The 24890-nt window shown below is 39.0% G+C and overlaps 1 protein-coding gene across 1 annotated transcript in view; it reads left to right on the top strand.

Moving 5' to 3' along the window:
• Positions 1 to 24890, top strand: part of LOC113063326 (nesprin-2-like) — a 603140-nt gene that overhangs the window by 486772 nt on the left and 91478 nt on the right. The gene's annotated exons all lie outside the window — the stretch shown is intronic.

Genomic DNA, 24890 nt, shown 5'->3' on the forward strand with positions numbered 1-24890 from the left:
TGGGGGAGGGGTCTGGGCCCGGAGCATAGCCCGAACCCAAATAACTCCCCAAAAGAAGCTTAAAGACATAGGACAGCAGCCAGAGACCTAAAATTTAGTCGCCCCCCAAAATATGCGTGTTGGGAAGAAAATGCAGAGCGACCGGCAGAGCCCGTGCAGTGTTCGACGAGAGCTGCGGCTTGCAACGTCTTACCAGCGAGCCCTCCGTGCCGCTTATGGGAGGAGCACGATGCCTGATATCAAGAAATGAGGGACTCTTGCTGCCTCCGAAGGGAGCTGCGGCTCTGCTGCACCGGAAGGGAGAGTCCCTCTTGCGGCTGAGTACGAGGCGCAGTTTGTTGCATCTGATGGAGGGCTCTCACTGCGACTGAAGGGAGCCAGCGACTGTATCCCATCGGGAGGGAGATCCCTGGCCGCCATAGAGTATGCAACATAACTCGGACGGGGGGTTCACACTGCGACCGAAGGGAGCCGTGGGTCTGCTGCACCAGAAGGGAGAGCCCCGTCAGATGCTGAATAGGCAATGAGATTCGAGCCGCGGTTTGGCGCGTCGGATGAAGGGCTCCTAATGCAACCGAAGGGAGCCAGCGGCTGTACCCCATCGGGAGGGAGATCCCTAGCCATCGTTGAGCATGCAACATAACTCAGATGGGGGGTTCACACTGCGACCGAAGGGAGCTGTGGGTCTGCTGCACCGGAAGAGGAGCCCTAGTCCGATGCTGAGAAGGCAAAGAGACGCGACTGTTGGAGGGACTCCCGCTGCATCCGAAGGGAGCTGCGGCTCTGCTGCACCGGAAGGGGGAGTCCCCCATTGCGGGTTTATGGAGGCACGTTTTTTTTTTTTTTGCCGCTGAGGGTTCTCCCAGCCTCCGTAGGGGGTTCGCAACTCTGCAGCAGGAGTGCTGCCCCGGAGGGGAGAGCCCTGATTGACGCTAACTGGAATACGACTGTTGGAGGGACTTTTGCTGCGTCCGAAGGGAGCTGCTGCTCTGCTGCACCGGAAAGGCGAGTCCCCCTTGCGATGCGAGGCATGGCTTGATGCGTCTGATGGAGGGCTCTCACTGCGACCGAAGGGAGCCAGCAGCTCTTTTCCCCCGGGAGGGAGAACGCTGTCCGCCCTTGAGCATGCAACATAACTCAGATGGGGGGTTCAACCTGCGACCGAAGGGAGCCGTGGGTCTGCTGCACCGGAAGGGAGAGCCCCATCAGATGCAGAATAGGCAAGAAGATTCGAGGCACGGTTTGATGCATCGGATGGAGGGCTCCTGCTGCGACCGAAGGGAGCCAGCGGCTGTGTTCCCCCAGGAGGGAGATCCCGGTCCGCCATTGAGCATGCAACATAACTCAGACGGGGGGGTTCACCCTGCGACCGAAGGGAGCCGTGGGTCTGCTGCACCGGTAGGGGAGCCCCGTCCGATACGGAGTAGGCAAGAAAACGCGACTGATGGAGGGACTCTCGCTGCGTCCGAAGGGAGCTGCGGCTCTGCTGCACCGGAAGGGAGAGTCCCCCTTGCGACTGTATACGAGGCTTAATTTGATGCATCGGATGGAGGGCTGTCACAACGACCGAAGGGGGCCTGTGGCTCTGCTGCACCGGGAGGGATAACCCCGTCTGCCGCTGAGCGCGCAGCGCAACTCAATGACAGATGAAAGGCTCACACTGCGACCGAAGGGAGCCACTGCCCAGCTGCACCGGAAGGGAGAGCCCTGTCCGATGCTGAAATAGGCAAGGAGATTGTAACGATGGCTGGAGGGCCCTTACTTTGGCCGAAGAAACGATAACTGAGAGGCTTCTATTATTTAAGTACACAACATGATTTAAGGAGGAATATATATATATATATATATTTATTTATTTATTTTTTTTTTTTGTTGGCGGAAGGAGACAAGCGCTGCGTCCGAAAATCACGTACTGCAAGGAGTCAGCAGTGTTTTGATTTGAGGACGTAAAGAGAACGTTGTGGCATGTGTCCATTGCAAGATAGAGCTAGCATACCACAACTAGGGCCCTACAATTTCCGCGATGCAGAAAACGTGGAGGGGATCGCGGAATCCAGTCACAAAAACGGAATTTACAGTTGAACGCGGAATGGCAAAGAACTTGCCAATTATTATTATTATTATTATTTATTTTATTATTAATTTTTTTTTTTTTTTTTTTTTTTGAATGAATGAATGAATCAAAATAGGTAATTGCACTTACATCCAATTCACGAATTAATATCTCTAAATATTAAGCCGGAACAGTATTTAAATGTAAATCCTGCATGTTCTGTGTGTCTCTGTTAATGAATGGAGCAGGAGCGCGACTTCCTTTATCACACACACACTGAAGCGCGCGTTACGCTCACGGTAATTTCTGCGTCTGCGGTCTCACTAAATAAGGACTTGAACAACATCTCCAGACATTTTATTCTACCCATCAGATTTACTGTGCATGCGCACATCAGTATAATTAAGCAAAAACACATTTTATTTTATTACTCGATTAATCGATGGATTTTTTTTTTTTTTTTTTTAAGAATACTTGATTACTAATATTTTTTTTTACCAGAGTCGTTGATGAAAGGAGGGTCCATCTTGAATTTAGATTGGGCGTTCCGGAGTTAGACAAAAGCGAGCCTGATGAGGTTGAATTGGAGAATGGACATAAAATATATATTTTTATTTATTTATTTATTTTTATTTATTTTTTTTGAGGCTCTTGCGGCAGCGAGAATTGCGGCAGTAGGGAAGGATGGAAAGGGCTCCTGCGGGAGCAGACACTGCTGTGGCAGTGGTGAAATATAGGTAGAGGCTCCTGCGGGAGCAGACACTGCTGCGGCAGTGGTGAAATATAGGTAGAGGCTCCTGCGGGAGCAGACACTGCTGCGGCAGTGGTGAAATATAGGTAGAGGCTCCTGCGGGAGCAGACACTGCTGCGGCAGTGGTGAAATATAGGTAGAGGCTCCTGCGGGAGCAGGCACTGCTATGGCAGTGGTGAAATATAGATAGAGGCTCCTGCGGGAGCAGACACTGCTGCGGCAGTGGTGAAATATAGGTAGAGGCTCCTGCGGGAGCGGAGACTGCTGCGGTAGTGAGGAAAAAACAGAAAAGGCTCCTGCAGGAGCGGACAATACTGCGGCGGTGGGGAGATATAGAGAAGGCTCCTGCGGGAGCGGACAATGCTGCGGCGGTGGGGAGATACAGAGAAAGCTCCTGCGGAAGGATGGCTAAAGTGAGGATTGACCATTACAGATAGATAGGGCTTGTTAGGAGAGTTAGCTATGGTAGATTAGGAGTTTTAGTGAAAGGGGATGAGCTGGCGTTAGAGGGGTTGGCTGAAGAGGGTTCGAGATAGATATATAAATAAATAAAATAATCGGCCTGACCAATAATAGGTCTTGGTACCCTCTGCCTTCTGGCAAATCTGGAGCTGGAGGCCACTGAACAGAAAAATGGTTAGTAGCATGAGGGAGCGGAAGAGTTGAGGGCGTGTTTACGAATGGAGGCGGCCTCACGTTTGCTTCGGCTGCTGTAGCTGTGGGTCATGGGAAGGGGCTGGGGTGTGTGATGTCTTGAAGAACCTGTGTAGCCTGCACTGCTAGCAGAAGTAACAGGATGGAAATACTGAGATGTGCAGGCCCGTGTTGCAAGTAAAAGTAGCTTCATGCTTGCTTTGGCTGCTGTAGTTGTTGGCTGATTTGACAATTGCTCAAACCTTGTCTGAATTAATACAGTCCTGTTGGAAAAGCATCTTTTCCTCTTGTTTTGGCCTTCGGGCCCTTTTAAACAGCCTCCGGAGTAGATAAATTTGGGATGCTGTTTTCCTGTTGTAGTATGGACTGTGAAAATAGAGGCTTTGAAACGATGTAGCATGTTTAGTTTTATAAACCATTGTACCAATAGACATGTCTATAGCAGTAACGTTAATTGCAGTAATTCAAATTCAAGCCGTTTCTAAAGACATTTACTTTGCATGCTTTTCATATAACAGTCCTAAAAAGACGATAGAAAATTTACTCACACTTGTTGTTCTGCAGCCAAACACGAGGCAGTAGCGTGAAAAATTCTGAATAATCATGCCAGTAAATGGTGAAATATGTCCCTAAATAATTGATCCTGCCGGAATAATTGCATGAAACTTATGTCTGTATCATCTCAGTGAGGTTTAAACATGCACAGTAAAGCAAATGTAATGTCTTTAGACATTTCGGTGTGGATGACAAATCTGCAAAAAGCCTTTGCTTCGTGGTTAAAAAGTGGCATCGTCATCGGACAGAGTTAAGTCATAACGCCGTTTAACAAATTTTGGCGTCTTCATAAGCGCATTCTATATATAACGTCTATTTAAATTGTTCAGATGAGCAAATCACGAGGTTTTCTTGCATGATTAGCATTTTAATTGTTTGGTCAGACGGTTCATATATTGATCTATATATTCACGTTCATAAATCGGGGATTAAACGTGGAATTTATCTTTTGTATGCTAAACATGTAAACAATATGTGCACAGTACCTATAACTGCGCTTTACATTTTGCAAGATTGACATGCTAAATGGCTAACTGACCCGGTTTACTCTCATCAATTTTGTTAAGATATGTACCAGTTCATTGCGTTTACGAACGACATGTATCCGTTTAATCAACTCGACATGTATACCGGTTTAGTCCTTTCGTTCACGAATGAGAGCTCTCGATCTCTGAGACTCATATGAAACTCGCTCATTGTGGATGACAACTCTGAAAAATTCTTCATGAATGAGTGTAAACTGAGAACGATTCGTTCGCCTAGAAGATTCATTCGAAAAAACGATTCTTTCACGAACGACATGCCACTACAATAACGCACGGTCTTCGCCGCTAGTGGAGGCAGCATCGAACTGCGCCACGGCTGAAAAAGCGAGAGAGGTTTACTGCGGGGAGAACTGGAGCACGGCTGCGATCCAGCATTATAATAGAGCCCGGTCCTGGCGAGAAAATCGTGTTGTCGAGTGAGGCGAGCTCAAGGATTTGCACGAGCTTTTGGCCACAACGTGTGGCTTGGTGAGAAGAGCAGCTGACCGATGACGCTTGTTGGTGTTCGGCGGATAGATATCTTCGTCGGAAGGAAGATTGGGCCTGTGATAAGATGACGGACAGAGCGAACCGAATGCTGACAAACGGTCTATGCCGAAAAACTGTCGTGGGACAGGAGGTAGGAAGACTGGATATATATACGCTTGCGTGCTATTTAAGATTATTAGCTAAACGAGATGCACCTGTGCCAAATTGGATGATTATCTGATCGTGCTTCTCCCGAACTTTGTTAATAAAACCACATAAAGCACTTTTGAATTTAATAATATGAGGTTCTCTCTTGAGATATTTGCCACATTTCTTCAATTAAGGATTGTTACATAGTGTATGGTGTTTCCATTTATCTGAACTTCTTCAAGTGAGTTGCGGGGCAAAAAAAAAAATGAAAATCCTGCACTTCTCCTTCAATACTGATACTGCGACTGTTGACAGTTTGTATATGTTCATTCGCTGGCATTTTTTTAATTTCTTTTTTTTCCTCCCTTAAAAAACAAATGTGTCCATTCTGATGCGCAATTTTACCTTAAAGGCAATTTACCTAATGGCTGTTGATGACTATTTGAATTGAATTCTGCCAAAGTGTGCGCTTGTATGTGTTCGTTAAATGCTTATGCCAGTGCTCATGTCTGAAAATAATATATGAAGAAGAAAAAAATCACTTAAAAACATTAGGATATAGCTTATATTTCATTAGTAGCATATTTTTTTTACATTGATGTAAACAAAAAAATTTTACAAACTGAACTTTTTTTTTTACTCAGCATGTGGTGCAGGCCGCATTAGAATTCGTGACGGGCGGTGGGTTGAGAACCACTGCTTTATATCAAACATTTTTAAATCGTCCACAGCTGAGCTGAGTTTGTCAGAGGAAAAAAATATATGAGTTGTGTATAGGTTTCATTTTAACGGATCAATCACCTATTTTCGTTTGCTGCATTTTTTTTTTAACACGCTAAAAAATAAGTTTGAGTTGAGTTTGTGAGAGGAAATAAATAGGCTATTAGAAAATTATTTTATTATTTTTAGGCTATAAAATTATTAGGCTATTATTTTACAACAAATCCTTTAAATTTAACAAATTTATCAGAACAAAACAATAATTAAAAATATATAATTCTAGTGGATAAATATAATTGCAGTATACAATAATATAGGCTAAGTAATACATAATAATAATAATAATAATAATCATCATCATTTAAAGCTAAGCTTGGGCTTTCTCAATCGGGAGAAATCAAACGTTTCCATATTTGTGATGTTGCCCATTTGAAGCTTAACTATTATTCATGAGGTAAATAGGCTGTGTGCGCTTCAGTATTGATAAAAAAAAAAAATTAACAATATGTCAAAGTGCTCACGCCGAATGTCTGGTGAACGACTTCTGTTTCCATTATGTGCGCGAGGCACCAGCGATCAAACAGCTGAAACAAATAATACTTAATTTTTGGTCACACATAAGGCATAATTCAAAAATGCTGGTAGTTTGAAAAATCAAGAATAATAACAGAGTTAATACTAATTATTGCTAAATGCTGGACCGTTCCCATTTTGCTCTGCATATGGAACCTGAAGATTTTTTTAAACCAAGAATGAATCGAAATGAAAATTAAATTAAAACATTTAGCTTATATAGGCCTTATATTTATTTATTGTTTAATAAAAATAGCATGCATATGATCCTTTGTGTTAAGGTCTTCATTTAATTTTTGTTTAGTAGACTGTAGTCTAAGACTATCCTACATTTTAAAAATTAACAAATTGTAAAAAAAAACTTTTTTTTTTTTTAATTTTACAATGTTATATCATAATGTTATTGTTGTTTTACTTCCTTCCTTCTTTTATCTCATTTTACAATTACATTAATTTCGCAATCCGTCCCTTTGCGCCACCTGGCGGTAGTTTCGCGAAAGATTTTAATAAGCGACTGAATTACAGTTATGTGCGGCGGTAAGCCCCAGAAAGGCTGGCCGCCTACTGTATTCTGTTTTTATCTTAGCTGTGGATAGCAGAATGCTAAGGTAGGTCTGTGTCAGCATATGTTTGCTGACAGGGGCATAAGCAGAGTTCTAATTGATGACTTAAGACTTATGGTTCTTATGGTCACATTATCACTCAGAACTTACTGATAGATCACAACAGGCTCAATCTCTGAGTAAGTGCAGTAGATGAAAGAAAAGAAAGAGGAAAGCATTCCTATTCAGATTATGCTTATTACTTGGTGTTCAGGATTATAATTATGCCCTAGTATTGGTCTAGATGACTTGTGTAACAGGGTCATAAAATAAGAGCGCATGTTGAAAATAAACAAATCAGAAATAAAAAATTGTCTCTGCTTCCTTTTGAGGTTCAGAGAGAACATCAAACCAGAATGAAACAAGAGTGGGTATAGAATTTAAACGGATTTAAAAATAGCTGACTGCTATTATTAAAAAAGGGTAATCAATCTGATTATTAGGAACAATTGGTAGCACTAGTGTTTAACTGCAAGATGTGTGTTAGGCAGCACACCATGGTTGGTCACAGCTGCTGCGGGTCTAAGCATGGGGACCATACCATGTGTTATTCACTTGTGCTATCAAAAAACCCCAATAACTTAATAATTATTCTCTAGATAAACAGTTAAATGTAATTAAATTTAGATTTAATTAACTAGTAACTGAGCAATAGCATTCAGGAAGGATACATCTGAGTTTGTTACATTAGCTGAGAAGAATTAAAGATAGGGAAACGGAGAATAGAGAAAGTGAAAAATCAGAAACTCCGGTTATTAGGTTAAACTCAAATTACTTCACACTGCATACACACATGCTGCATTTAAAAGCTTCAAAGAAAGCTACACAAGATCCTGGGCTCTATGCATAGGCATTCCTAATGGGCCCCCATGCCCCCCACCCATTAAAATATCCAGGTAAAATAAAATATATTTCAGATTCATACTTTTCAAGGGCCCTCTCTTCCTTTGGGGCCCTGGTAATGAGTAATGGTTTTACCCCCAGTCCGACCCGGGGAGCTAAACTATAAAGGACACTGGCCCAGAGTTTGGAGCTGTAAGGTCAAATTATTTTTATGTACTTTATTTTCATTTTATTTATTAATAATGCTGCTTTTGCTGACATTATGTCTGTGGTCAAAAATGTAAATGTCTGATGCCTTGGCACAGTGCACACACACACACAATGCTCGGGATATGACAAATGCGCACGGCAAGGCCACGTTTGGCTCTACTGGGCATGCGCACATAAATACAGCAAAATTTTTGTCATACTGTACTAGGGATTGCATAGACAAGTCGAGCGCTGTTGGAAACAATTGACTACTCCAGTATGCATTAACCATAATGCATACAAAGTGTTTGCAAGTACGATGTGAATTTTAGGATTACAATATTGCGTGGAACTGTTACTGTCTATGACCTTATCTATGTTGCATGTAAAAATAAAATATGTAATGTAATAATTAGGTTTTTGCCTGAAGCCGAATACTTTATTTGAAATGGCTCGGATAGTGGCTTTAAAAACGAATAACGGACAAGGAATAATTCTGCCTGAATACTCAGCTGTAGCTGACACACTCTGGTGTTTGCTAGATAACAGGTGAGCCAGGGGATCAGCGCAATATTATACGGAGATCTCTAAAGTCACAAGTGTGAAGTAAATGAATGTAAACCTTATGAGCAAAAAGAGCGCAAATCAAACACCGCATTGTTGTCGCCTCTCTGTGCATCTCTCCAAAATCAGAGCGTTGCAAGAGTAATTTTACCTATAATAATACATCATACACATTATAGTATTTGTATATATTTAAAAAGCAATGATTTAAAGCTTAGGCTACGATACGATACAAATGAATGGAATAAGCACAGCTCACTCACCAATCAAACAGCCGTACTGTGCGTCTCAGTCTCTCAGAAACCAAACCAGTTCTTTCTCAAGAGTAGGCTAACAATCAGCTTAGATACGGGTACATTGTCTACTTGTCCTACATGTTTGCATCCTTACCTTTTGCTGTTTTGCACGGCACGCATGCATTTGTTTAGTGAAGTTCACTAAACATTAAGACTCGCTTAAAGTGTTCTGCGTAATGAAAGTGTGCACATTGAATTGATTCAGTTGTGTTCAGATAATCACTAAATGTTTGTCATGACATCCCTCTGCTTGCATGATAAATATTTTTTTTTAGAAATTAATAATTATTTTAGTTTAACACAACATACTTGTTCAATGATAATATGAAAAAAAAAGATAAGTCATAATGGTCTTATCAAGTACTGTACGACGTTGTATCCGAATGCAGATACGAAAAATTTTGTGATAGTTACAGATACAAATACTATTTTGACTTTTGATATACAGGTATTGTTGTATACTTTGTATTATTATTTTGATTACTTTTGAATATTATAATGCATTTTGTATTACTCTTAATTGGGCAACATCCATCATATATGGATTGCTTTTAAAACTATATTAATTTTGGGATTTGTATTTTCTATATTTGAAGCTGATTTTAATACTTACTAATCTGTTTGCAAGTTATGAGTTGTATTCTCATTTCCTATATTCTTTGAATAAATTTGCAAACTAAAATACCGCCCCACCGTCTGACTTGGATTGAAAGTAATTTTTTGCATCAGTATATATTTAATTGTTGCATAAGGCTATCTAGGTGTAGACGTAAATAAAGCACAATATAACAGGTAACGTTAGAAAATTTAAATTAGAAACATCTAAACTTTTCAGGTCGCAGTAAGTGCACCGCTGGTCATGCACATCTTTTCCTGGAACAATACTGAAAGCTAAGCCAAGATGTAGAAACATATGATCACAGCTGTACAAGGATAGCCATTTTTTAAATGAATCTATTAGCAGAGCTACTGCAAGGGATGTTTAGTGCTGGAAATCCATTTATTTTTTACTGAAACTTCTGCGTCTTCAAGGAGAGCGTGTCTTGGTTGCCCAGCAACAGCAGACGCCACTGGAGCGCAAGCGCAGATTACAGAGTGCTTTGGAAAAAAGGAGAGCAGCATGCCTAGCGTTTTCCACACGTTTTCAGTCGCGACATCATGCAGATCTGGTTTTGTTTTGAAAGACAAATTTTATTTATTTATTTTTTTGATGGACTCACCAACTAGAATAATTGGCGAGTCCAATGGCCAAGTCCGATACAAGTCCGAGTGCAAACGCAACGAGTCCGAGACTAAAGAAAAATGTCTCGAGTCTGTTAGTACAGCCCTACTATCAAGCACACACTTTTAGGTTGACAGTGTCTTAAGCTCATAACCTTTGTTTTATCATGCCCGCACTCTCCACCAATAATTTATGAATCAGCTCAAAGGGGAAATAAGTATAATCAATCATAACTAGTTATGATAAGTTATAAATATTTAGATCAGCTGTAAGTTTTTACTTGACCTCTCAGTGTCAACTGTCTATCAATTCTAAGAATGTTAATTCCTGGTTAAGGAAAATAACTTTCTTACTGTGCAATACTGCACAGAGCATGTAGCTAAAATCTGCATGATTAGAAGCTTCAGTTATGAACAAAAAATGAACAACCTCAAGTGTGATACAACTAAGATATTATTTACTACATAAACACTTAAACTAGTCTAACACACACATGCATACAGTGGGCATAGGGAAAAAAACTTAAGCAGTAAAAAGAAAAGAAACAAAGACATGAAGCTATTGTACAATTTGATATTCAGCAGATCTACAGCCTGAAGGACACATCAGTTTCTTAGTTCAAACATACGTTTGTAAAAGATGCATATGATACTTAATGTATCAATTAATAAGACTAAGTTTGATACTAGCAAGTCTCTCCTGTTTGATAAAGAGTCCTGATGCACTTTGGGGCTCCAGTTGGTCTTTGCTGAAGTGAATTGATGAGACCAGTTTGAATCTGAGGATCTTGATGAATGAATAGTCAAGGCCGAAGCCTGCACAAGCTTAGCGTGGTTTTAAGGCTCTTAGCTCAGCATCTTCTCCCTGAATTCCTGAATCTAGAAGAACCGCCTGATCTGGTGATCAGTGATCTATATAGAGGGATGATAAAACACCCTCAGGATTTGAGTGAGCCAATGAGGAATGGTTCCTTGATTATTTTTATTTATTTATTTATTTAGGCAGTAACCATTCTGCTCAAAAGAAGTGGGCCGAAGCAAAAGAGCTTATAAGTGCCCACCCCCAAGATGAATACAATAAAAAAATCTGATTTCACAATAGTACAAAGGAACATAGTGTTCCTTTGTACTACAACACAAGGAACAACAACACAAGGAAACAAACAAAAAAAACAATATAAAATAAATAAATAATAATAATGGATTATATACACTTACAATAACTTATCATGTTAGAAATAACCCTAGTGACAAATCATTTCTTCTTTATACTTTTCAAAAAAAAAAAAAAAATGTTTATATTTATATTTGAACAGGTTGATATTTGGACATAGTTCCATCTCCAAATTATTCCACAATTGTACCCCATTAACTGTAGGGCTAAAACTTTTCAAAGTTGTACTGTGTTTCTGCTTCCTAAAGTTTAATTTCAACAATTTCTTGATAACTTGACTGATAATCTCCTATGATCACACATTGTTTTCAATTTTTTTGGTAACTAGTAACCCACTGTAGTGCTACCCCTCTAATCCCATACTGTTCTAGCTTATTAATTAAAATATCATAATTTAAAGGTACGATTTGTAAGATATTTGCAGTAAAATATCCAAAAACCACTAGGGTAGTGTTATATATTTTGTCCAGCTGATTACTAACAATATCTCTAATGTTTTAAACTACTTGTAAAGTATGAGAAAATTCCCCTTCTAAACCGTGACACGGGGCAGTGCAGTCGCCTGTCAATGACATTAAATAATCACATGACAACAGTGTCGTGGACAAATTCGGAAGTAGTGTTTAGCGTTATAGCAAACCACTAGCTTGCTTCAAGCAGTTCCTTATTTACTTCTTCTTGCACGTTTTATGGTGGATTGTGTTACTTATTTATGGAACATAATTACTGTTTACCGTCTGCTGCTGGTTCGACAAGGACAGCTCCTGTAAACGTAAACATACGGGCCAACCAAACGACCCAAGAAGAGTTTGGGACAAGAGCATTTTCTAGATGGAAAGAGCTTCAGGACAAACTTCAACTAGAAAGACATGCTGATGGGGCAGATAGACGTCAAACGCAGGGCAACGTATCTCTAGACCCGAGCGAGGACGCGTCAGATCCATTGTCTGATCGCATATTTGCATTAATTTTGTATGTAATCTACTCGTGCAAATCGATGAACCCAAATTTGAAAATTATGACATCAAACACAACATTTTTAAAACTTTACCTCATCCGTTAAATCCATGATTTATATTTCCGTCTGATTGATGGCCGTCAGCGGTTGTGTAGAAGACAACAAATCCCATCATTCAACGCACCTTCTTAGCGTCATCAAACCACGCGATTGTTATTGTTTTGGTAGTGCGCCCTCTAGTGGCAGGTCATACAACCTGTACCTTTAATGTGTCGAATGCTTTACTTAGGTCAATAAATAACCCTATTGCATATTCATTGTTGTGTACAGCATTAGTTACTTCCTCAATTATATCAAAGAGTGCATGCGAAGTTGAACAATTATTCCTAAAACCAAACTGATTATCTGAGAGTAATTTCTTTCTTTCAATAAAACTATCAAGTCTTGAATTGAAAACCTTCTCTAAGAATTTTGAGAATTGCGAAAAGTGAAACAGGAATCAGGGTATCTTCCGTCCATTCCAAATCCGTTCTCATTTAAAAAACAGAAAACGAAAGACTCAAGAGGATTCAAGTGAGAGAACATGAATTCAATAACGAGAAATGGAAAAATGGCTCATTTATTCGTTATTCCATCTAGGTTAACAAACGGAAAATGAGTTTTTGACTTGATTTCTCATTTTGTCGTTTGGGGTTTAAAAACGGTTTATGGCTTCAATATTTCATTCGCACTTGTGGGCGGAGCTGAAACGCTCCTTTCATCTGATTGGTCGAATCGCTCCGCCTTCAACTCGATCTTAAATTCTTTCAGAATAAGAGTCTTATAAGAGTAATGTCTGAAACCACCGCTCACTGTTAATTAACATAATATTTGAGTCAGATGTTGCTGCGCACATAATTCGTGCTGCTGTGACTTGCAAGTCACGCCTTTAAATTATTTCTAGGTTATAGTATTGTATGAGTATTGTCCCACTGTAAATACAGTGCAAATAGTTCTATCTCCTGGGATAAAAGTGAAGTGGAAATAAAAATAAATAATAGACTGAACATTTCCATGATAATATGTCTGTAACATTTACCACTCTCGTCTTTTAAGTCTAAAGGCACTAGGTAGGTGTGTGTGACATTAATAATTAATTGTGGAAATTAACATAGTTAAGTGTTTCAGAGTGTGCTGAAGAGGAATTGAGGATTGAATATCCCCCACGGGAGTGTAACGAATGGATTGAGGCCTCTGATCAGCCTTACTGTGTGAGTGAATTGCAGGGCTTTTGCCTTATTGTACACATGGATTCATTGCTGTGGATTTGTGGTGAACACGAGTGGGGTGTTTTTGCTGAGAAGCAGTCCTCAACCCTTGTTTATACGTTTGTGAAAAGTTATGATCCCTACTCCCCGTCGGAATCCCAGAATGATACAGCTGAGCTGGGAGGAACATATTGCTGTGGAGAAAATCCCTTACCTGTCTACTTACCGTTTGAGTCCTGGAAGCATGCAGCATTGCTGTCTGGAAGTACGCAATATCACTGAAGAAGTAAGCTTTTAAATCACTCTTTCTCTAATGTGCCCCGACGAAAGTATTCTGTACTGTGAAGAATTCTTACCAGTCTACTCACCGTCTGGGTCGTGGAAGTATGCAGCATCGCTGGCAAATTAAGCTTTTAAGCCACTGTCTCACTCACGTGTACTGACACCAGTATTATGTACTGAGAAGGCTTCTTACCCCCCCCCACACCCCTACTTACCGTCTGAGTATGGAAGTACGCAGCATCGCTGAAGAAGTAAGCTTTTAAATCATTCTTCTCCATTGTGCCCTGATGCAAGTATTCTGTATTGCGAAGGATCCTGAACTGTCTACTCACTGTTGTAGTCCTGGAAGAATGCAGCATTGCTAGTGGAGTAAGCTTTTTAAACCATTGTTTTACTGTGTATCGACGCAAGTATCCTTGACGGAGAGGCATCCTTACCTGTATACTCTCTGCCTGAGTCCTGAAGTGAGCCGCCCCATTGGTGAATCGCCGTCAAGGCGAAACCGTGACGTGTGATCAGTATCTACCCGTAGCTGAAGACCTAGAGGACACTGAAGTCTATCACACATGTGCTCATTGATATACTGTGTTCAATAAAGATTGTTATTCATTTGACGTTACCTCTTGTCTGCGTTGTCCATCTGTTGCGGACCTGTGGTGTCGGCTCCTCATGGTAGGGTTGGAGTTAGGGGTGGCCGGTCGCCCGAGGGTCCACCCCGGTGACATTCATCACTAATGCTCAATCAGCACATCATGTCATTAACTTCTTTACACTCAAGTACAGACTTCTATAAACAACAAGAATTTTGCAGAGTCTGAAGCAACAGTCTGTCTTATCACTTCTTCAGCACACTTCCTCTTATCAGTTACTGAATACATAACACTCTTCACACATCATGTTTGACCTTAGCTAAATTTACAGCATCTAGATACAGTTAATTTAGTGCATGAGGAAGAGTGACCGTAGAATAATACTGTTATCTTGAGCTGTATTCGTAATATTGTGTAAATGTCATTTTGTAACCTGTAAAATGTGCATATGTTAATATCTATATGATGATATTTTGTAGTGTATATGGGTTAAAATGTAACAAACTTTCCTTTTGATAGCGATAGAAACACCAAACGTCAACTTTTTGATTGACTTCCTGTTTGACCTCTTAAAATAACTCCAACTGGATTCGTCTGAAAAAAGGAAGTCATATACGCCTAGGATAGCTTGAGGGTGAGAAAATCAACTTCTGTTGAAAAACTCAGATCTTAACTGCAAGTCAGCGGTCATTTTTTCAAAAATATATATCTAATCGAGTCTCTTTTGCTCTATCGTACCCCGTGCAATGCGATGCAAGGCGCAGCACAAGTGTGTTCGCTAGTTTCAGTTCGGCAACGTTTGCATTTTCCCGTCCAGCACAACATCGTTTAATTAGCAAATTCATTTGTGCCCATTTGTACGCCCATGGGCATGCTGGTCTAAAAAAAGAGGTGTATTCAGGCACATTGCTGGTGCATTGCTATTTTAAGGAGCTGTAAATTTAAAGAGCGCTTTGGTAGAAGATGCGCCTCTGGGTGGATCCACAGTGGGTGTTGACTTTAGTCATATAGTTCTATACCATTCCATGAAAAACTGTATGTTTTATTAATTAACTACATAAAGACACTGAATCTGTTGAATAATCCATTCTTCCCTTTGTAAAGTAATTAAATATTTGCAGAAACAAATTAAATCTGTTCAAAATAGAGTTTGTAAGACAATAATAGTTTTTTCTCTTGAATATTAAATGTCCCTGTTTAGTGAAAGATTATTATGCAGCAATAAACTATCCAGTATTTCTTAATGCATGTTTTTGTCCTTTGATAACTGAAAACATAATCAAAACAAATGTGTTTTAATGCTTAAAGTTCAAATAAGTGAGCAAATGAAAAAAATCTGTATCAGGCAAAAATTGGTATTGGTGTTTCCCTAGTGCAGGGGTTCTCAACTTTTGTAAGCTGGGTCCCCCCAAAGCTGGTTCACTGCGCATGAATCCAAACAAAGATCACAACATAGCGCATCTCACAGAAACACTCAATCGTGTTTTGAATGATTCAGTGTTTTGATCAAATAGTTTGAGTGAAAGATTCAATGACCCATTCACAAACATCTGTCTCATTCTTGATGAATTGGCCGTTTGAACGAATCGTTTAAATGAACGACTCAATGACTTGCTTAATCAAACCTCTTATCACCTGCATTTGTGCTCACTATCGACAAAACATTTAAATTGTTATTCAGGAGTTATGCATATACAAAATAACTTTTTATGACCGTAGTTTAGAGATTAAAAAATAAAATCTAATACTCCCACTGACAGGCTGCAGAATAAAGGATAATTTTGTTCAGAAGAAGCTGAAATAATGGATCTTGGAAGTTCAAGCTTTAAAGGTAAACTTTATTTATGTAAAATTAAAATGCACCTCTCTGTATGTTCATTATAACCTAGTGTGTTCTGAGTGAGACAGTTTTCTTACCTTCTTCTATTCTCGTCTTTTTTCTTCTCTTTCTCTTTACAGATGAACAAACTGATGAAGAAACCCTCCTGCTGCTAGATGAAATATCACTAGAAGCTATGATACCAAAAATAGGCCTGCGATTGAGATTTAAAAAGCACCTGAGAGAGCTGCTTGTGATTGAAGAAATGCACATTTATGATGGATATATCTGCTTTAAGTGCAAAAAGATTGTTGGGGCCTATGTTCGTTTTTTGTTTTCACATCTAAGAAGAATGCATAATGTATATAGTTCATCAAGTTATTTTGAGTGTGGTCAAGCCAGGTGTCAAAGGACATTTAATTACAGCAAATCATTTAAGAGGCATCTGCTTCAGCGCCGTGTAGAGTCTGAGGCAGAAGTATCCAGCCAGACAACACACTTGCCTCAGACAATGACATTGAGGACTGACAGCAGACTGACGGCTTCTCAGAGTGAGACTTTAGAGGAGGAAGATAATGCTGCTGAAGATCATGCTGCTGAAGATAATGCTGCTGATGATAACACTGCTGAAGATAACGCTGATGAAGATAATGCTGAAGATAACGCTGCTGAAGATAATGCTGAAGATAACGCTGCTGAAGATAATGCTGAAGATAACGCTGCTGAAGATAATGCTGAAGATAACGCTGCTGAAGATAACGGTGCTGAAGATAACGCTGCTGAAGATAACGCTGCTGATGATAACGCTGCTGAAGATCATGCTGCTGAAGATAACGCTGCTGATGATAATTCTGCTGATGATAATGCTGCTGAAGATAATGCTGCTGAAGATAATGCTGCTGAAGATAATGCTACTGATGATAATTCTGCTGATGATAATGCTGCTGAAGATAATGCTGCTGAAGATAACGCTGCTGAAGATAATGCTGCTGATGATAATGCTGCTGAAGATAATGCTGCTGAAGATAACGCTGCTGATGATAATGTTGCTGAAGATAATGCTGCTCAAGATAACGCTGCTGAAGATAATGCTACTGATGATAATTCTGCTGATGATAATGCTGCTGAAGATAATGCTGCTGATGATAATGCTGCTGAAGATAATGCTGCTGAAGATAACGCTGCTGATGATAATGCTGCTGATGATAATGCTGCTGAAGATAATGCTGCTGAAGATAATGCTGCTGAAGATAACGCTGCTGATGATAATGCTGCTGATGATAATGTTGCTGAAGATAATGCTGCTGAAGATAACGCTGCTGAAGATAATGCTACTGATGATAATTCTGCTGATGATAATGCTGCTGAAGATAATGCTGCTGAAGATAATGCTGCTGAAGATAACGCTGCTGATGATAATGCTGCTGATGATAATGTTGCTGAAGATAATGCTGCTGAAGATAACGCTGCTGAAGATAACGCTGCTGATGATAATGCTGCTGAAGATAATGCTGCTGAAGATAATGCTGCTGAAGATAACGCTGCTGAAGATAATGCTGCTGATGATAATGCTGCTGAAGATAATGCTGCTGAAGATAACGCTGCTGATGATAATGCTACTGATGATAATGCTGCTGAAGATAATGCTACTGAAGATAATGCTGAAGATAATGCTACTGAAGATAATGCTGCTGATGATAATGCTACTGATGATAATGCTACTGAAGATAATGCTGCTGATGATAACGCTGATGAAGATAACGCTGATGAAGATAATGCTGCTGATGACATGGAACGGGATGAGTTAGAGCAGAACACTTTCACAGATCGAGTGGACTTGTTTTTATCAAAATTGAGGGCAAAATCATCTCTGACCCTGTCTACTGTCAACTTTGTAGTTCAGCAAACATCTAGTTTGGTCTTTGATATTGTTGGTGCTTTACAAAGACAGACAATGTCATTCTTACAAAGGATTGGCCAAAGTGAGACTCCTGAAGGTCAACAGCTGAATCTGCAATTCACAAATGTAGCCAAAGCTTTTCAGTGCTTGAATACTGAACACAAGCAGATGAAATACTTTGTTCAAGCTGGGTACCTAGTTGATCCAGTGGAGGAGTCTCTCCCTGGTGTCTCATACACCCAGCAGAGGGGCTCACAGACAGACACTGTAAAACAGGTGGCAGTGCAGGATACTCTTCAAAGGATTCCCTTACGTCCACTGCTGAAACTCATTCTTGAGAGTCCAGGGACAATGAAGAAGATGATGGAGAGGAAAAGAAAGCTAAGTGACTCAAACAATCTGGATGACACCACTGTGTTCAAAACAAGTTCTATTTTCCTCACTGAGCCCTCTGTTCCTCTTCTGTTGTATAATGATGACTGTGAAAGGGTTAATCCACTAGGCTCTAAGACCTCGATCCACAAATTGGGATTCATCTATTTCACTCTTACAGTTTTTACAATCCCTTTGACGTCTTTTTTTTTTCAATACATTTAACAAGTTTCCTAAACTCTTAACGCACCAACACACCTAAAACACACAATTGGCAAAACAGTTAATTTCATGCTCAAAACTACACATTGTAAACTAAACCCCAAAACTAATTTTCAAAATACAATAATAAACTAACACAATACACTATGTCTAACCAAACACTGCAAACATGTTTCAAAATCAAATAATTATTCAATACACTAACACGTGTTGTCTTCCAACAGGAACAACATTCCAACCCACGATCATCAGCTGAAATGACAGAAACTGCATTGTTTTGCCCAGGTATGCCCTTATACAATAGACAGTATATTGTATTAATCACAGATTGTGTTTTGCACTGTAGTTTTGTTTTGTTGGGTTTAGTAAATGCATGTACTTAGTTTCTTTTGCTGCAGAAATTCAGTACAAAAAATGAATAACCATCTCAGACTAGCTTTATAAAATGTTCAGTTTATGTAATAAAAAAATTCAGACACAGAATTGCTGCAGTAAAGACTTTATTTGCAATATAGGTCAATATAGTCATTTATTTACAATTTATGTCATTATGTGAAAATACTAAATTTACAGAACAGAAAAAGCCACAGTAGAATAAAAAGTAAATAAATAAATGTGATCTAATCTGCCCAAACTTCTACGTTTGTAAGTTAGTCTTAGAACATGATGTTATCTGTTCTGACATACAGTGTGAAAGCATTTGTAAATTTGACTGTAAAATGACATTGTTTTGGTCTTGGTTGAGCTTGTGTGTAAAAGAAGTTCAAGAATTTGAAATTGGTGTTAACTCTATGCATTTTGTATCAAAGCAACAAGAAATGTGTTAATTGTATAGCCTACAAAATGGATGTTGTGCTAACTGTATTAAGAGTTTAGGAAACTTGTTAAAGGTATTGAAAAAACTGTCATAGCGATTGTAAAAAAACTAAGATAAACATTGCTCTCAACTTTACATTTCATTTAGTTACACTTAAAGGTAGTGATTCAGAGCATTTTGTAAACACATAACCCTTTTTTTTGTAATGTTCAGCTAATATCTCAACTCACTTCCCCATTCCCTTTATGAGTTGTAAGACATTCCAGTAATTTTACGCTGCCCAGTCACCATAAAGTAGACCATAACTGCAGACAAACATTCTGGGGTTGGTAGAATCTCTAACAATAACACAACATGGCTTGATTTTTTTTCACCCTGACAATACTGAATGTGGAGGTGAGTTATTTCTGGTGTCTTGTCGGGTGTGACGAGATAAATTTTTAAATTGCTGCCATTAGCTTATAAGTGACATCATCAATTAAAACAAGTGGTCAATCAGTATTGGTCAATCATCCATTGTTTTCTTTGCAGTTGTATTGTGTATGGGAATAACCTTTCTCTTTCTTGTTTTGATCACGCATCTATAAGCGTGCAGTTCCTGGCTGTTGTGGGGACAATCCTTTTTTTTTTTTTATGTTTAGAAACATAAGCAAATAGCAAAATGTTCATCCAAATGTTAACATACAAAAAAGAAAACAAAAGTATATCCCACAGTGTACAGATGAGATGTATTTTTTGTGATCTGTAACTCTGTAAAGAGAGAGGAGTATGTTTGACATCACACATTTATATTTATATTATGCGTACAATTCACATGTAAATTAACTAAATCAATAATGTTAACGACATAAATGGGAGACCTGCATAGCAAATGAAACGGCAAACGTAATGGGATTAAAGTGAAATATGGCAGAATATCAGCTTTGAATTGATTAGGTACACCTTTTGTCCTTTTTTTACCCCCTCGTTGGTGTCGGTGGCAGGGCTGGTTGACAGAAGAGCCTCCACTACAGTTTAGACACAGAATTTACAATATGCAAGAAGGTCAGATATAGACGTGTGGCTGCTCAAGCTCATTCTACAAAAATGTCAAAGAAGGCACGAAAAGTTGAACAGCAAATAACTAGGCTAAGCACACCGAATTGTGGTGCCATCATCGCCACTTGGTGGGACTTTGGGTCAGACGTAGCATTGGCCTATGCCTTATCAATGGCATCTGTTGTTCTTGTTCTGAAAAAAAACCGAACCATTCTGTTCACCACACACGGTTTGGCACGCGCTGGGACCGCGGTTCAACTTAAATCTGACAAAGCATCTGTAATATGGTTTACTATAAATAGCATGTAAAACAAACAGGGTTCAGCTAATATGTTTCTGCTGATGAATACACATTCTTGATTCCCAGACATTACAACAATAGCGATGAGAAATGAGAAAAAGAACAAAAACCCTGGACAAACCATGCACTCTTGTTCAATGTGAATGACTCATGCTGGAATATGAGCAGACATTTATTTCGTCATCACCCCAGTGTTGACAGCACGCGTGCACAGATCTTAACAGCACACGTTGATATCTGTTTAAACTAAACTCATTTAAGCTTTGTCAGTTTAAACATTTAAGAGCCAGAAGACGCGAGCTCGCGCGCACAGTAAGAAGATTTGTGCATGTGCGCAAACCCGCGCCTCGGAACGCACGCAAATATAAGCTCTCTCTGAAGTATTGTGTTTAAATGGACAAATTCACACAAAAATTATGTCAAAATGCCAGTTTTGGTAAGTATCCTACAGCAGACATAGCCGGCTTAACGTAGGCCTGTTGGATCAGTGCATTCTCTTAAAGTGACAGTCTTTATATTAATCGAACAGCAACAACAAAGAAATCACTCACTGCTCTTGATTAAAAAGCAAGTAAAATTTATACAGTCCAATATGTAATGCTGTTTTACATTTGATAACTTCATTCAATTTCTGTACCTAAAAACATATGCTAGACCTGCCTAAAAATAAAAATAAAATAAAAAAACTGAAATTCACTGTTTATTGTTTGTATCTTTACTCTGTTGTATTTATTTTTGCTGTTGCTTGTAGTTTAATAGAATATTCTTTTTCTTTTTTTTATTAGAAAGTATAGTTTTCCATAAACATAACACATACCAAACTGTACTGAAAACCGTGACTCTAAAACCGTGAAACAAACCGAACCGTGAAAAAGTTGAACTGTGCCACCCCTACTATAGAATATTCCACTTCTATAGTCTGCATCCTGCTGTATTACACTGCAATAAACCAGCTATCTGAGCCTCTGATCCAACCTGTCAAGTTGCCTTAATTTCCACTTAAATGCTTCTAAGACTAAAGGCGAGCACTTCCCGACCTCCCGATCATTTTTAAACATGTCTAAAAAGTTTGTGAGCTATCGGTTTGAATTCGTGACATGTGCGGTTGAACGAGTCGATTTGTTGATTTATCTGAAGTTGACCAATCACGAACTAGGAAAACCACAGAAGAAGAAAGACGAAGATGGCAGCGCCACGGCGAATGTGGACTATTGACCAAGGAGGATAAACTCGCTGAAGTCTGACAGGAACAACGAGCACTGTATGAGGTTTCTAGCAACGTGCTCCAATGCCTTTTTAGTTCTCTCTCTCTCTCTCTCTCTCTCTCTCTCACACACACACACACGCACATGTAGTTTACAGGGACTCTCCATAGACGTAACGGTATTCTATAATGTATATCCTCATACACTATACCTCTATCCATCACGGAAAATGCATGTTTAAAATTTCTATTAAACATCGTATAGTATTTTTTAAAGCCATTTAGTTTACGAGGGCACAGGATTGTCCTCACAAACCATGTTTACGTTGTAATACCTATTTCAGATATTTATAAACCATATACAAGAACACACACACACACACACACACACATACGGGTTTATATGTATTACAAGGACACTTTGGCCCAAACCAGTTTTTTGCTGTATTATGGGGACACCCCTTTCTACTTGCTCTACACAGTTGAGGTGCACATCAAAAAAATTTGTTTTAGCCACAGAACACAGATCTCACTTCAAAATTCATTTACACTCAACACAAGTGATATTGTGACAACCTGACAAAATACACAATTATAAGGACATGACATAATTACATGCAAGCCCCGCCTATGATATAAACCTGTATTATGAGGACAGTAGCTATAACACACACACGCATGCCATTATCGTGTATTAAAGGGACACACATGTATTAATAGGACATATCTAAACATACACAACATTAAGGCATTGAGTATTAAAATGACACTGCTGACCTGAGGAAAAATGGCTTTAAACCTCAATGTATTTGTGAACCCTTATGAGACTACTGTCAGTCAAACCCTTCTGGTCACAAAGTTCTGGTCTGTTAATAATGCCCTAAATGTCAAAATCCTTTAAAAGGCAGTAAACGGTTTTCTGACTTCACTCCTAAACTTTGAAAGCCACCACAGCCTTGTTCAGAATTTAGACACACTTGATCAGTTTAAGTCTACAAACTCATCTCTTTAACCAAGCATACATATAATTCAATAATTAGCTCAATCAGAAACAAGAGTAATTATTTTTCTGTTCATCTTCTTCACTAAGTGTGAATGTGTGAGCTTTATGTCTTCCAATGTCTTATCCTTGGACAAAAACAAGCCATTTATTTTTTTTATATCCCCAGGAACACCTTTAAATGAAACCTTAAAAATGCAAACACAAACGTGAAAACATTGTGTATTATGAGGACAAAAGTGATTTAGAAGGACAAACGGTTTAACACAAACACAAACGTGAAAACTTTCTGTATTATGAGGACAAAAGTGATTTAGGAGGACAAACGGTTTAACACAAACACAAAAGAAAAATGTTGTGTATTATAAGGACAAAAGTGATTTAGGAGGAAACCGGTTTAACAAAGTGAAGGCAACATTCTCAGGTCTGCTGAAACTGGTAACACAAGGCTTATCCAGGTACTGCGAGTCACTGCAACCAACACGTTCTCACTCCCAACTCGTCACATATTGAAGCTTGGTCAGGATCCCTTTGGCGTCAATATTTAACTTACTGGGCACCCCTTAGGCGTCATGTTTCAACGTGCAGGGAATCCCATAGACTTCTGACCGGAGCCTGTGACGTTGACATTTGACGTGCAGGTAACCAGACCGTTGTCTGCAGCGCGTACGGGTCGAGACTACGATAATTAGGCATAAAAAAGAAAAGGCTACAATAATTTAGTTATGGCAGGGCAAGTCAATTGGCGCCCCGCGTCATATTTAACAGTTTTTTTTTATTTTATTGTAAAAATGACGTTGGTGTCTGATATTAAAGAGCCGCATGTGAAACAGCATGCAACGGTGACTTTAACAACGCTCCACCGAGTTTTGCTAGGTAATAGGGCTGCACAATTAATCGATTTTCTAATCGCAATTAAAATTACAGATGGCGCAATTATGTAATGTTCAAAGTGAATTAATCGTTTATAGTCCACTTATGTTATTCTGCATGCTGAAGAAGTTTTTTCTTTCTTTCTACAAGTTATCTTAAGGGTTTTTTCATTGTTTTAATTTTAGTATAACATTATAGTAGCCTACCATTTTTTTAACTATAAACCAATCGAATGTATAATTGAGATTTATAGATGCTATAGAAAAGCAATAAAGGTTTTTCAGTTAGAGTGTTTTTTATCTTGTTTATGTAAAAATATGGCATGCAGGTTCTTCAGACAATGGTATAATCATTCAGCGTAAATTACTGTGATAATCGTAATTAACAATCGCAATTACAATTTTATGAGAATAATCAACAATTATGATCTTTGTCATAATCTTGCAGCCCTGCTAGGTTATACTGGTATTTGTTTGTTTGTTTTTGTTTTGTTTTGTTTTTTTATCGGAGGCTTGTTGATGATAAAAACGTATTTAATGTGCTGTGATTGTTTGTTTAATGATTAATCACTGCAGTGCGATGCAATCAACCTGTTCATTCATTCATTAAATTTATTTATTTATTTATTTATTTATGCATTTAATTGTTTGTTTGGTTGTTTGTTTGATTGTTTATCTATTTATTTATTTGTATGTATTAATAAATCAATCAGTGGCGCTGACGTCATCGTAAGGCGCGATCCCAAGGTCCAGTGCGATTTTCCACTTGGTAAGTAGAGCAGTTAATTAATACAGATGGGAACAATCCATATATTTATGGAACAAAAACCGTTTAATTGGGTCAAGACGTTGTGTTTAGAACCTTTAGAGTTGCAAGGTATCAGTTTATGCAGTAAATGACAGCAGTCAT

Source organism: Carassius auratus, chromosome 45 (genome assembly GCF_003368295.1).
Source record: "Carassius auratus strain Wakin chromosome 45, ASM336829v1, whole genome shotgun sequence".
Lineage (NCBI taxonomy): Eukaryota > Metazoa > Chordata > Actinopteri > Cypriniformes > Cyprinidae > Carassius > Carassius auratus.